At 41.3% G+C, this 12883-nt stretch overlaps 1 protein-coding gene across 4 annotated transcripts in view; it reads left to right on the top strand.

Annotated features, from left to right (window-relative positions):
• LOC112556940 (galactoside 2-alpha-L-fucosyltransferase 2-like) overlaps positions 1-12883 on the top strand; it is a 35072-nt gene that overhangs the window by 710 nt on the left and 21479 nt on the right. The window contains exon 2 of one of the 4 annotated variants that reach the window (XM_025226442.1): positions 4908-5016. The exons of 1 other annotated variant lie outside the window; for it this stretch is intronic. The gene's annotated coding sequence lies outside the window, so the exon portion shown is untranslated. Of the gene's footprint in view, positions 1-4907; positions 5017-5529; positions 5548-12883 lie in introns of those variants that run through there. 2 more of the 4 variants (XM_025226444.1, XM_025226446.1) reach the window with 2 other exon arrangements.

Here is a 12883-nt window from a genome sequence, read left to right as displayed (position 1 = left end):
TAAAAAAAAAACCGTCACAAAACAAAATTTCGTCAGACTTTAGTGACGCAACAGCCCCCTTCCCTCTCAGACTAAAGTTCAGGCTGAGCCGGCATGCAACACGATCGAGACACTACTAACAGGAAAGAATAGGACCCACCCGGATGAGTAAACATACATCAGTTAATGATTACTATCTAATATCTATTATTATTTATAAATATCTCTAATCAGGCCCGTTCTTAGCCCCGCGGGGCCCGAGGCAAAGGGCATACACGACACTTTTTTCCTCAGGGATATCTTGTCTTTTATCATTGACAGCACGCTGTATACACATTATAACATAAGCCCACGATTAATTTATTTGTAACGTTTGTCAATAGGTCAATCAAAAGCGCGGGGCCCTAGGCAGATGCCTCGTCCGCCTGCCCCTAAGCACGGCCCTGTCTCTAATTCTAAACACAATATCCTGAAAGTTCCTTTTTTGGTTTGACGATCAAGCATAAAAATTATATAATGGTTATATTCCGGCACAGCACTGCTTTCACTGATGACTAATCGGATGATACTCTTTAACTTCAGTCACTGGGTATTGTTGTTCCACTGTACCAACAATCACTGGGGACTAATGTTCCAGAATCCAAATATATACATCTCTCACACACATGCACACACAAGTAATAGTAGAAACAATCAAATCAAAATCAAATCAAAATCAAAACAGACTTTATTGTCTGTCCAGGAGACCCAGGACAGAAATTTGTCTTCGCTCACAAGGGCAGGCATACATATACATACATTTAACACACAGGAGTAAACGTTAGGAGTAAAAAAGTGTAAATTGTACCAGTCCATCAAAGCAGTTTATGTTTATCCTAACAACAAACCTTGGGTGACCAAGGGCCTAACAAAAAGAAAACGTGTTCTTCCCAGGTTCTGCCCACGACAGAAAATTGGTACATAGAGAGGTCCATGATGCTATCCGTTAGGTCAAGGTGAAACACAAGTCCAAAATAGAGTCTCAGTTTGCTACAGGTAACATCCGAGTAGCTTGGCAGGGACTCAACAACATGGTCAATATTGACGGTCGGAGTAAGGGGCCGAAAGCCAAAATCTCGATCTCAGGCGTTGAGAGTACGGCCCTGCCTAATGCTCTTAATGCTTTCTTTGCTCGTTTCGAGTCTCATGACTTCTCAGTGCAAATGAAAGATGTGTGTAGTTCTCTTCACCCTGTACAGAAGGTTGAGATTTGTCATGAGTAGTTTGTGGAGCTGTTTCAGCGAGTGAATATTCGCAAGGCCTCCGGTCCGGATGGTATTTGTGGCAGACATTACGTTCCTGTGCACACCAACTTGGAGGCATTTGTCAACATCTGTTTCAGCGCTCTATGGATTTGGAGAGGGCCGGTAGTCCGGGGTTGTTGCTAGTTTTGGCGCACACCTGCTGACTGTTTCTGCTTTTGTTTGAGTGCTGGACGTATGTTGACGTCACGTACGCTCCCCCCCCCCCACACACACACCAACACTCGGTTCCATCTTTGGCGCTGAGAGCAGGATGAGTGTCAGCAGAGAGGTGCACAATGGTTGCAGAGGACGACAGCACAGCAGAGGCTCTACGAGCATACGAGTTATTCCGCTTTCAGTAGTTTGCCGGTGGACCAACGAGTGTCGACGAGATTGAAAGAGAGGTCGAGTTAGCTCTCAAACAAAATACCACTGACGCCTCAAATAGGGGATAGACTTTGTATAGGAGCCTAATATATTGTAACATTTTGAAAGACATAATATTTGTCGGTCCTGAAATAAGGAAAACCTTATGGGTGAACCCGGTGAAGTGAAATTTATCAGTAATTCAGCGAAAATCAGGAAAAAAGTTTGCCAAGTCACAATGCGACACATCATATGCATTCATATACATTTAAAATGAAACTGACCCATTATTCAAAAAACATACAGCTCAAACTAATGCATCTTGCCAACAGTAGTAGTATAGCCAGGCTTAAGTAGCTAAGGCCTTATGTCTGATCATTGTTGGCACCAAAACATTTTGTCAGATAATTTTACATATGGCAGCCAAAACAGTAACAAAACAGCCACTATCACACTGCCTACAGTCTGGATAATAGACATTTGTTTAGTCTTGAAAATTTAAAACTGTTAGTCATGCGACAGGTTCAGCTCGGCCATCCTCATTGTGCGGGCTGTTTAGTTTCATGTCACCCCTCTGTGACAGTACTCTGTCTCCTCTAGGAACTTCCTTATTATAAATCTATATTACAGACTCCGAACAGTTGTTTCTCTATGCTTATCATAGGAGCAGAGCATATTACAAAAAGGTGGATTGCGATGACTCAGATGACACTAAGGCTGGCATTGCACATGTTGCAAAAGTGTTAACACCCTTGGCTGACCCGCGCACGTTGATCTTGCTCTCTATTTCATCGTTTGTGTGTGTGTGCTGCTTTAAAGAAGTGATTTTTTGTTAATTAATTAAGTTGATATTTAAATATATCTTCCATGTAACCCAATATGTTCAGGATATTTTTGCAACTTGCACGAGATACGGTCAGAAAATAAACGGTCAGCCGGAAGCATATCTGTACACATAACAGTTAAGTAATTAATAAATCTAAACAAGTCTCTACAAACTCCACCAATGCGGCTAATTTGACTAACAGATATAGGCATCTTCACACACCATTTGCATAGTTATCACACCTTCTCTTTAAAAATGTCGAACATGTGACCATGTTGGTGTCTCTTGTTGATTTTTCTTGCGTCGTATGCCTCTGTTTTCGATTGCTTTATTATCCGCGCTTGTTTTATTCCTGATTTTAATCTTGCATATCAATTGGTTTTGTGGATGTTGGAATTGTTTACTTGAAGACAGCAAAAGTTTTTTTTTAAGTGATCATTCTGTACTGCTACTACAAACACGTACTGTATCTCCTTAATGCTGTTATATATCATTCCTGTTATATGTCATGCACACAGGCAGCTGCAGAAGTACTGAGAAGAATAGCTATATTGTTATTAAATTCTCAGATGATATCATTTTGTTGCAGGGGCATAAGCAAGATTATGACAATGCATGACCAAATTTTGTAGACTGTTGTGATGAGAACGTTTTGGAATTAAATGTAGATTAGGCAAAGGATATGACCGACAATAGAATTAAGAAGAAAAATTAAGATAGTGTTGTTGTTTCCAGTGTAATACATGATAAATCTGTTGAGATTGTTGACACCTTCAGGAAACTAGGAAGTATTTTTCATTGCCAGTTTAAATAGGATTTGATAAGGCTAGAAAAGATCATGGCTTTTTTACAAGCTAAACTTTTTATCAGTCGGGAAAGTAATTTAAAGGCTTTTTATCAGTCATTCATGGAATGACTTTTTACCTTTTTTTCTGCGTATGCTGGTTCTGCAGTCTGTCCATGACAGTTTTAACAGCACAGTCAATATATTATATGTTCTACGGTAATTGGTGTCAGGCAAAGAGATTAGCTTTCCTTTTGATCAGCAAATGAGAGTCTTTCGTTTAAATCGGCGTCCTGTGGCAACAGCTAATCAGAATTTAAAAAAAAAAAATTTTAAGTGCCTTACGCAAACCAGAAAGGAAATAGGGTGGGGGTTGCGAAAGTTTGTGCGTGGCTTGACTTATAGTGTTCTTTCACTGTAAGTGTCTTATACGAGCTTCATGATTTCAGCTTCATTAGCATAGAGAAAGAGTAATTTAAATAAAAGAGAAATTCTTAGCCACTTCCGCAGTTTCCTGCTCTTGCCAGAGTAGTCATTTTATATAGTGGGTAGAGTTAATAAAGCAAACCAATAAAAGCGAAGCGAAACTTAAAAAAAGAATCCAGCACGGTCTGCCTGTGTCTTTACTCATCTACCTTTAACTCTGTGCTGGCGGGAGAACATTTGTCGGAAGCTACCATCAACACCTTTTTTCCTGTGAGGAGCACGTACTAGACAGAAGGGGTGAAGCGTTTGGATAAAAGTCGTTTTCACTCATTTCAACCAAAGATGCCCACATGAGAAGCATATTATTGATCAGTACAACTATAAACATGGAAAAGAACTGCAAAAGAGCGAGGCAAAGGACGTCGGAATCTCATGGGCCCAACTGAAGGGGGCTGCCCAAAACCGGGTCCGCTGGCTGCCCTATGCTCCTCGAGGAGTAACAAGGAACAACTATAAGCCTAATTTAATAAATAGTATGGTCTTTAAAAAAGAAGCAAGTTTTTAACAGCAACGATCATTTCAGTGTGGGTTTTTTTTTTTTTGTAGTTGTTGCTCTTTTTTCGCAATACGTTTTTATGTACTTTAAGCTCGGAAAATTTTGTTTCCCCTGTGTGTGTGTTCTTCCTGCCTCACCACTCAGACTTCATTCCGCATACTTCGTTCAGCATATGATATCCTTTGATTCCATATCCCCCGCACCAAAACGGTTCTGCTGGCCATGTGTTTGGCACACAATGCTGCATCTTTCGTTGGTTTTAAGCAGTTAACAACTCATCTTTACAAAAAGGCCTGAGCTGTTTTATTGAATTAGCGCTATATGTCTCCTATCACTGAATCACTAATATTGCCTAGTTCCAGCACTGACGACAATGTCACGCACGCCTAACACATTATTGTTATGCATTTGTTTGTTGTTGGTTTTTTGGGGGGTTTTCTGTAAAGGGCTTTTGGGTCAGCCTTGAAGCTGAGAAAAGGCGCTATAGAAATCAACATTACTATTATTATTTCTTTCAAGCGGTTTGCATTAACTCTTTTCAGTTAGTTGATTGTTCTTCGTGTGATTGACGAAGTACCCTAATTCTTAGGTATAATTATAATTGTTCATTATTATTAAAATGATTATGATTCGTTTACTGAGTTTCATTTCACTAAATGATATTAAAATGTCTGCTTATTTTACCAGCAGTTCACACAACTGTTACTATTGCATCAACTCCGAAGCAAACCTCAGACGAGGAAGATATCCCATATTGGACGATCAGGAGAAATCGACTGCGGCAACAGTATGAAAGGTTAGTTATGTGACGCTAAGCTTTCAAACGGTCACCGCAGCCGATGTGTTTCTCTATTACATGATTGTCGTTAGTCATTTCATTCTTACTGTTGTTTGCCATTTTACACGTTGATTTCCTCAAGGCCGGGTACACCTGTGTCATCGAGAAGACAAGAAATGTTCCGTGTTTTTGCAGGTAGAAAAATCAAAACTCGTGAGAGCGTGCGCGCGCATCCCCCGATATAATAATATATAATACAATTTGTTGATTTGTATAGATAGAGAGAAAATGACCACAATGCACATGGTTTGTGGAAAAGAGATGAAACTTCCCATAGTTGGAGAATGGAAGTGATCACCATGACGTGTTGCGGACACCACGGGCGTTGCCATGGCAGAAAGGTTAAGTTTTCATACTAATCTTTCTGTCCATGACCACACACGTGACACTGGCCTTTTGAGTCAATTATCATCATATACACAAAGTTCTCCAACTTAAAAACGTAAAGGGTGTGATATTAGAAGGACAACCGCGGCAACAGTATGAAAGGTCATGCTCGTGAAACTGAACTTCCAGACTGTAACCACTGATGTCTCTTTTTTTTCCAACATTTATTAATTGTCTTCAGAAGATAAAGATGCAGAATGATGCCTGGTCTGCCATCCCTGTCAATTAAATTACTAGTGACACTATGAAGAAAGATAATGATGACTGAGTTAGGCTTCCGGGCCATGACCCTGACGTGACTCACTTCAGAGTGGACAGAAAATGGAAGCGCTGAAAACATCTTCAGTCAGCATGCAGGTTAGAGGAAGGATATGTGTGAGCCCATTATTTTTCTCGTCTTCGCTAGCATCCTTGTACCATGATGTCTGTGAGACATAAAACTGCTAGCATCACTGTTCCAAACAGCAACAGAACGTAGGTAATTATCGATAAGAGATGAATGGGTGTGATTGTTAAAAACAAAAGCACAAGTTTACGCCTAATAATAACAGTAGGCTAAGATCTCAAGTGTCACATTATTTTTATTTTAGAAAAACCGTGTGAATTGTCAATAAGCAGACTATTTTTTCTATTGTAAATTCTATCGAGAAAAAAGGAAGTTATGTCTGCCAGGTATGCTGTGTAAATGCCTGATATGATCTCGTGTGCCACTTCAACAGAGCCCACGAAGTAATTTTAAATTTATACAAGGTAAATATAAAAAGTTGAACATTGGACATGCTGACAATTCGTTGCTACATGTTGTATATTCAATAATAACAGATGAAGAATGGCGCATGCAATTTATGACTGAAACATTTATATTTATTTGTATACTTTATACTCACAAAATAATACTGTTAGCCTTGTATATTACCTGAAATTATTTGACCGGTCGAAAACTGCAACAAAATGTAAAATATACCTCTTCTTTAAATGCGAGAGAGGACACGCTGAAGCACAAATCACCTGATCCAGAGAACTTTTGTTACTCTTACCTCAGTGAGTCAGAGTGATTCCTTTCATGTGTATCTCATGAACAGAGCGTGATAAATAACTGTCATCAGACGCCAACTCTCAAGGATCTTGTTCCCCTTGCAGCAGCCAGCAGTTTTTATATCTTGACTAACGTCTGACAAGAATGTTGTTGACAATAGTGTTCAAGACGACGTCTCGGCAAGATTAGCTACACTGTTAACATCATGTAACTTTCTAAAATGTTGAAATCAAATGTCCCCAATTATTATAAACACTCTAACAGTCATGTTATGTGTACACTGTTCTGGTTGTTTGATGCTTTGCCGGATGTTAACTTTGTATAAGTAATTGTACAAGTAATATTTCTGTATAATGAAAACATGCTGATTACTGGTAAAATTGAATAATAGCTCGAACGTCTCACTTTCAAGTTACGAGCCATTTCCTTTATTAAAGATGATTAACAGTTCGGACATGCCGTAATATTACTATTCCACTGTTGTTGCTGGGATCTTGACTTCATCCTGTAAGAACCAGCAAAAGTCGCCCATCATATTCGGACTGTACTTCCCTTTGTAACGGTCTTCAATGACTATTAAGATGTCTTGGTGCAAACGTTCCCCTTGTTCATCACTGACATCACGTCGGTTAAGGTGAAAGAAGAAATTAGTGCATTTTCAGTGACACTCGACCTCCTTTCTCGTAACCAGCTACCATCTCATAAGATTCCTTTATATTAACAGCATGAAAAAATGGCACTGAAGGCTTGATATTGCCATTATGAATTAAAACTACTTTCAAGTTTGTCCTCATCGAATTAGCTAAGAGCCTCTATTCGCTGTCATGATAATCCTAAGATTGTTTTTGTCCATAGAAACAGTCCTTTGTGGAATAGAATTTTGCTAGAGTTTCACTACGTTTTCTGTAAATGCTAATCTTTGTACTTATCGCCAAGAAATTCTACTGATTTAGAAGAGAGACTAACAGCACTGCTTATCCTTTATCAAGTTTAGATCACAGACCATTAATCTCTGATTGATCATGGACCTGTATAGGCGGATGGCGCGGGCTCTTGCGAAGTTCTCCACTACATGTCTCGGCGAGCAATTGACAGTCAGATTTCCACTTCGGGAAAAGCTGGAAGATGGAATTGATCGAGACATTTTATGTCAACACTATAATTATAGTAAATGTATTGATTTGTCGCACTATTAACCAAACCTGTTTATGCCTGTTTAGAACTTCAAATTATTTGCTTCATTAGTCTGAAATCTTATGAAATGACAAATAGTATGAAATGCACCTAAACATTGAGATCTAAAATCTTGACTCTCAATACATTAAAATTTTGTCTGAGCGGCCTGTAGCATGAATGAGAGCTGCTCGCCACTCGTCTTGCTCTTGCGATATACCTGCCCGCGGAAGCGACAAAAAGTGTGCACCGAAACATTTGACATTTGCACAGTGGCATCCCTCCGCGTAACAGTATAAACCACCTCCTGACTGTTTCTTTATTGTTGTTACTCTCGTAGACATAGCCATTGTCGTCGTTCGCTAAACCAGAAGCTGTTCGGTCTATAGATTCGTTCTAGGAGTTAATTGAAAAAATCGTCTACGAGCCATCCAGGGGATACAGATTCATGGATTGGTTGATCGATTAAATGAGGCTGATCATGATCAATTTCACAATATTCTTCTTTATATTCAACAGACGACTCCGACTGAGAATCTACGTCGCTTTCTTTCTTTGGCATGTAACGTGGCACATGTTTTATTACAGAAGGTATATATCTGGAAGCAGAATTTTATTTTTCTGCTTCCTGGAGAAACCTTTGGTATTTGTCAAGCAGAAATAACAATATTGTTATCGCCATACCATCAGAATGGCAAATGGCATTCTACTCTTGCCTTTCAGCCACTGTGTGAGATCACGAACTTGAGTAATTGGACTGCTGACAGACGATTTTTTCGAGTTAGCTACTAAAACGAGGCAGGTGTACAAAGCTCCCGATTTATTCACATTTCAGATTAACTATTAAAACGACAGGTTTGTACAAAGCTTCCGGTTTAGTCATATTAATTGTTTAGGCTCGCCGAGACTAACAGCGGAGAACTTCGCAAGAGTCTAAGCGTTGGTCTCGACACACAGATAGCAATCCCCCTAAACACGTGCATGGTGAGATGAATGTTACATGATACACAGATGATGTGCGGTGCCCATTTCTTAATTTGGTCACAAAGCCTCATTTCGAAATACTTGTGACAGGCACACTTTACCAAGGATGTTGTCTGCTGTATCTTTGTCGTGAACTGTCCGCAAACAGCAGAATTTATTTGGGTTGTTCAGACATCTGCGCCGCTCAGCCAAATCGTTATTAAATTTTGAAAAATTGTCCCAATCTAATCAATGATATGTATATGGTAGTGTGTAGACAAGGGGGCGGCGATGGTGGGTGGTCGCCGGAAGAGGCCGAAAATAGTTTTGCTGATGCATGCGGGAAAAGTGCTGATGCTTGCGGAAAAAGTGCTGATGCATAAGAGGGCGAAAATAGTTTTGCTGATGCATGCGGGAAAAGTGCTGATGCTTGCGAAAAAAGTGCTGATGCTTGCGGGAAATAGTGCTGATGCAGAAGACCGCGAAAAGTGACCCACCCGAGGGGTATATAAGGAGACAGGGCAGTTAGTGTGAGAGGAAAAGTATGTGGGATTAACGTTCGCCATAGCCAGCAGCATCAACTGGCATCTGTAATACAAACTAAGAACCCACGAGAGCGTTGACTTTTGTGTTGGTGTGGAAGGATTGTGAGAAGGGCCCAATTCTTACCCTACTACATGTACAAACTCAATTCATTACTTATAACTCACTGATGTATGACAAGACAGTTGACAAGCCCTTTTTATATTATAGTGTTCGGTCAGCGTGATTCCGCCTGGAACCCCGCCCCCCTCCCCCCAACCGTAACCTGCCCGAATAAAGGAGGAGGGTTGGGCGTGGGGCTTTCAACCCTACCCTGTAAAACAGGGGTGGGCAACTTTTCCGGTCGGCGGGCCGGATAAGGGGAAAGGAAGTCCTTGGCGGGCCAGATTACTGGATCAATACCCTAATCGCGTATTTATCTACATATGCAAGGAATAAATCGTGTTTAATGTAAACTCGTAAACTTTAATTTTAAAGCATAGAGACCGAAAACAGTATTCAATGATGTTAACGTAATGTACTTCAATAGCTGCTGAAGTCAATGAGACAGCTGCGGTCGATCAAAGTTGTCAACAAGTTGCTTGAACTCAGGCTGCATGTCGGACATAGAAATCCTCAGTAACGACTGCACGTGAACATCAGATTGGAATGCAGATTTGTCTTGTTAATGTTCATGGTCGAAAATGTTTGCTCACAAATGTATGTACACCCGAACAGAACAAGTAGTTTCATGGCCATCTTTCTCAGGTTGGCAAACTTGGACTCATTCAGTGAGGCATACAATTTGTCAATGCTTTCAGACTGGAATTTCTCTTTCAGGGTAGAGTCACACTGCAGGTCAATCAATTCCAGCTGTAGAGCATCCGACACCTTTTCAAAGTCAGTTGTAAACGGGGATGACAAGATATCAAACTCAGCAGCAAGTTTCTGGAAATCCGCAAAACGACGAGAAAATTCATTGTCTAGTGTAGATATTATATTGGTGTATTCCTCAGTTGACATCATCTGGGGTACCATAGTCTCGAGTGTTGGAAAGTGTGTTGTGATATTCTGACAAATTCACCAGCACTGAACGATTTGCTGTGCTTGGCAATGTTGTATGCGACCACAAAGCTGGCATGAGTAGCAGCTTTCTGGGCTACTTTGGTTTTTACGAATACATTCTGCTGCTTTACAAGTTTTCTGTCCAGTTCTGTTGCTCTTGTTTGCCGTTCGGCTGCTGATAAAGTACTGCCATAGCCTGCATGTGTCGTCGCATCATGGCGGCTACCGTTGTACTCTGTCATCACGGCAACACTTTCACTGCACAACAAACATACTGCTTTCTTGCCGACTTCTAAATCTAATTCTAACTGAAAACAAAGAATCAAAAAACAAAGAAAACAAAGAACCAAAAAATAACTAACAGTCACTATTATTCGACGCAGTGAGCAAGTAATTAGTAGTGGGAGATTGCGGCAGAATGTGGCCGCGGGCCACATTATCATGTACGACCAGAAACAGTATGCGGGCCAATCAAAATCCCGTCGCGGGCCGGATCCGGCCCGCGGGCCGTATGTTGCCCACCCCTGCTGTAAAACAACCATGCTACAGAAACCCCAAATGCAACACAAGCACAACGAGAGCCCGGACGGGAAGATCCCTCTTCGGAAGGGCCTATGACGCGTGTTGGCGAAAGCCTTCAAGAAGTCAGCTCGCCGACCCATCTTCTCACGTCCAAGACAAAAACCAGATGAGGCACCTGGCACATTAGAACCCTACACGAGAGCGGGAAATCAGTTCAGTTAGTACAGGAAATGAAGAACTACAGTATGTCATCAAGCTCCTCGGCCTGTGCGAGACAAGATAGAATGGCAGCGGCCAGACCAGACTTTCGTCAGGGGAGACTATCATCTACTCGGGAGATGAAGACCCTGACCATGAACACACGCAAGGAGTAGCTTTACTGATGACACCAGAGGCTGCGAGAACACAAATAGCATGGGAACCAGTTTCCCCACGACTCATATCAGCCAGGTTCAACTCCAAATGATGAAAGATCACCATCATTCAGTGCTATGCACTTACCAAGGCAGCTAAAGAAGAGGACAAAGAAAACTTTCACAACTCTCTACAAGCGCTGGTTAATCGTACTCCAAAACGTGACCTGAAGATCATAATGGGCGACATGAATGCTAAAGTTGGAAAGGACAACACAAAGGACACATAGTGAGAAAACACGGTGTGGGCAACTACACTGAAAATGGTGAACTGCTCGCAGATTTCTGCTTGTTCCATGACCGTGTAGTCGGAGGAACAGCGTTTCCACACAAAACCATTCACAAGACCACCTGGACTTCACCAGGTGGACATACAGAAAACCAAATCGATCATATCACCATTAATAACCAGTTTAGAAGAAGTCTGCTGGATGTCAGCAAAAGGTGAGGCGCAGATGGAGCCACAGACCACCACCTGCTTATGGCAACCATGAAGATAAAGCTGAGATCCTTCCGTGACTCATCAGACAGACCGCACTACAAATTTAACGTGCAGTTTCTTAGAGACAGCAGAAAGCAAGCAGAGTTTAATTGCGGCGCTGGAAGGACTCTGGAATGGAACAGTGGCCAACCACTGGACAGGATTACAGCAAACGTGGAAGACTGCCTGCACACTCGTTCTGGGAAAGAAAGAAAAACAACACAAGGAATGGCTGACTTTAGGGACTTGGCAAAAGATAGAGGAAAGGAAAGAGCTGAAGCAGAAAATCAACCAATGTCAAGACCACCAGGGAAAAGAAGAGCTCAGAGCAAAGTACTGTAAGACGAACCGAGAAGTGAAGAAGAGTGAAAGAGGCGACAAGAGACAGTTCGTACACAGGATGGCAGAAGAGGCAGAACAAGCAGCTGGACAAAATAACGCAAAGAGACTATACGAAATTACAAGAATTCTATCAGGAAGGATAAACACCAATGCATGCAGACCAATAAAGAATAAGAATGGCAGCGTCATCACCAGGGATGCAGGACAAGTATCTCGCTGGGCAGAACATTTTGAAGAAATACTGAACCGGCCACCACTTTTACAATATCTTAGTTATGCCCCTTGTGTGTGTGTCTGAATTATCTAATAAACATAACAGCTTGTCTCCGAGTGTGTATTCTGTTCGTCATAAGTCAGGACTTTTTGAGGACTTTAGGTAGATTACGTCCTATGCGGACTCAAGCTGCTGCCAACTCACTTTCAAGATTCAAGATTCAAGATTCAAGATTCTTTTTATTCTGTCGCTCTCCAGGGGGTATTGAGAAGTTAGGAAATATCCATGCATATACATTCACATTCTTATCATTAAATATAGAGTGTCTCTCATTCACATATATTCAAAATCATCCATTCATTCTTTCCTTTTTCAGTCTCTTCGTGTAATATTGTAATCGAGTAGGTTAAAGCATCTGAGCATATCTAAACAAAAGGATAACCACTCTCTTGTTCTCTCTTACTCTCTTTCACAGGTATTCTGTATTTTTTACTATTTCTTTATCACAGGGGGTAATGTACATATTAGTGCACTCCCATCCCGTGTGCGGACGTTTCGCCGACGGACGTTTCACCGACGGACGTTTCGGAGTCGGACGTTTTGCCGACTGGACGTTTCGGAGTCGGACGTTTTGCCGACCGGCGTTTCGTCGCCGGACGTTTCGCCGCATTATGTCAGAGAGAGAGAGAGCTTACTTACTTCTCAAA

This window comes from Pomacea canaliculata, linkage group LG2 (genome assembly GCF_003073045.1).
Source record: "Pomacea canaliculata isolate SZHN2017 linkage group LG2, ASM307304v1, whole genome shotgun sequence".
NCBI classification, from domain to species: Eukaryota; Metazoa; Mollusca; class Gastropoda; order Architaenioglossa; family Ampullariidae; genus Pomacea; species Pomacea canaliculata.
This window is presented reverse-complemented; position numbering and strand designations above follow the sequence as displayed.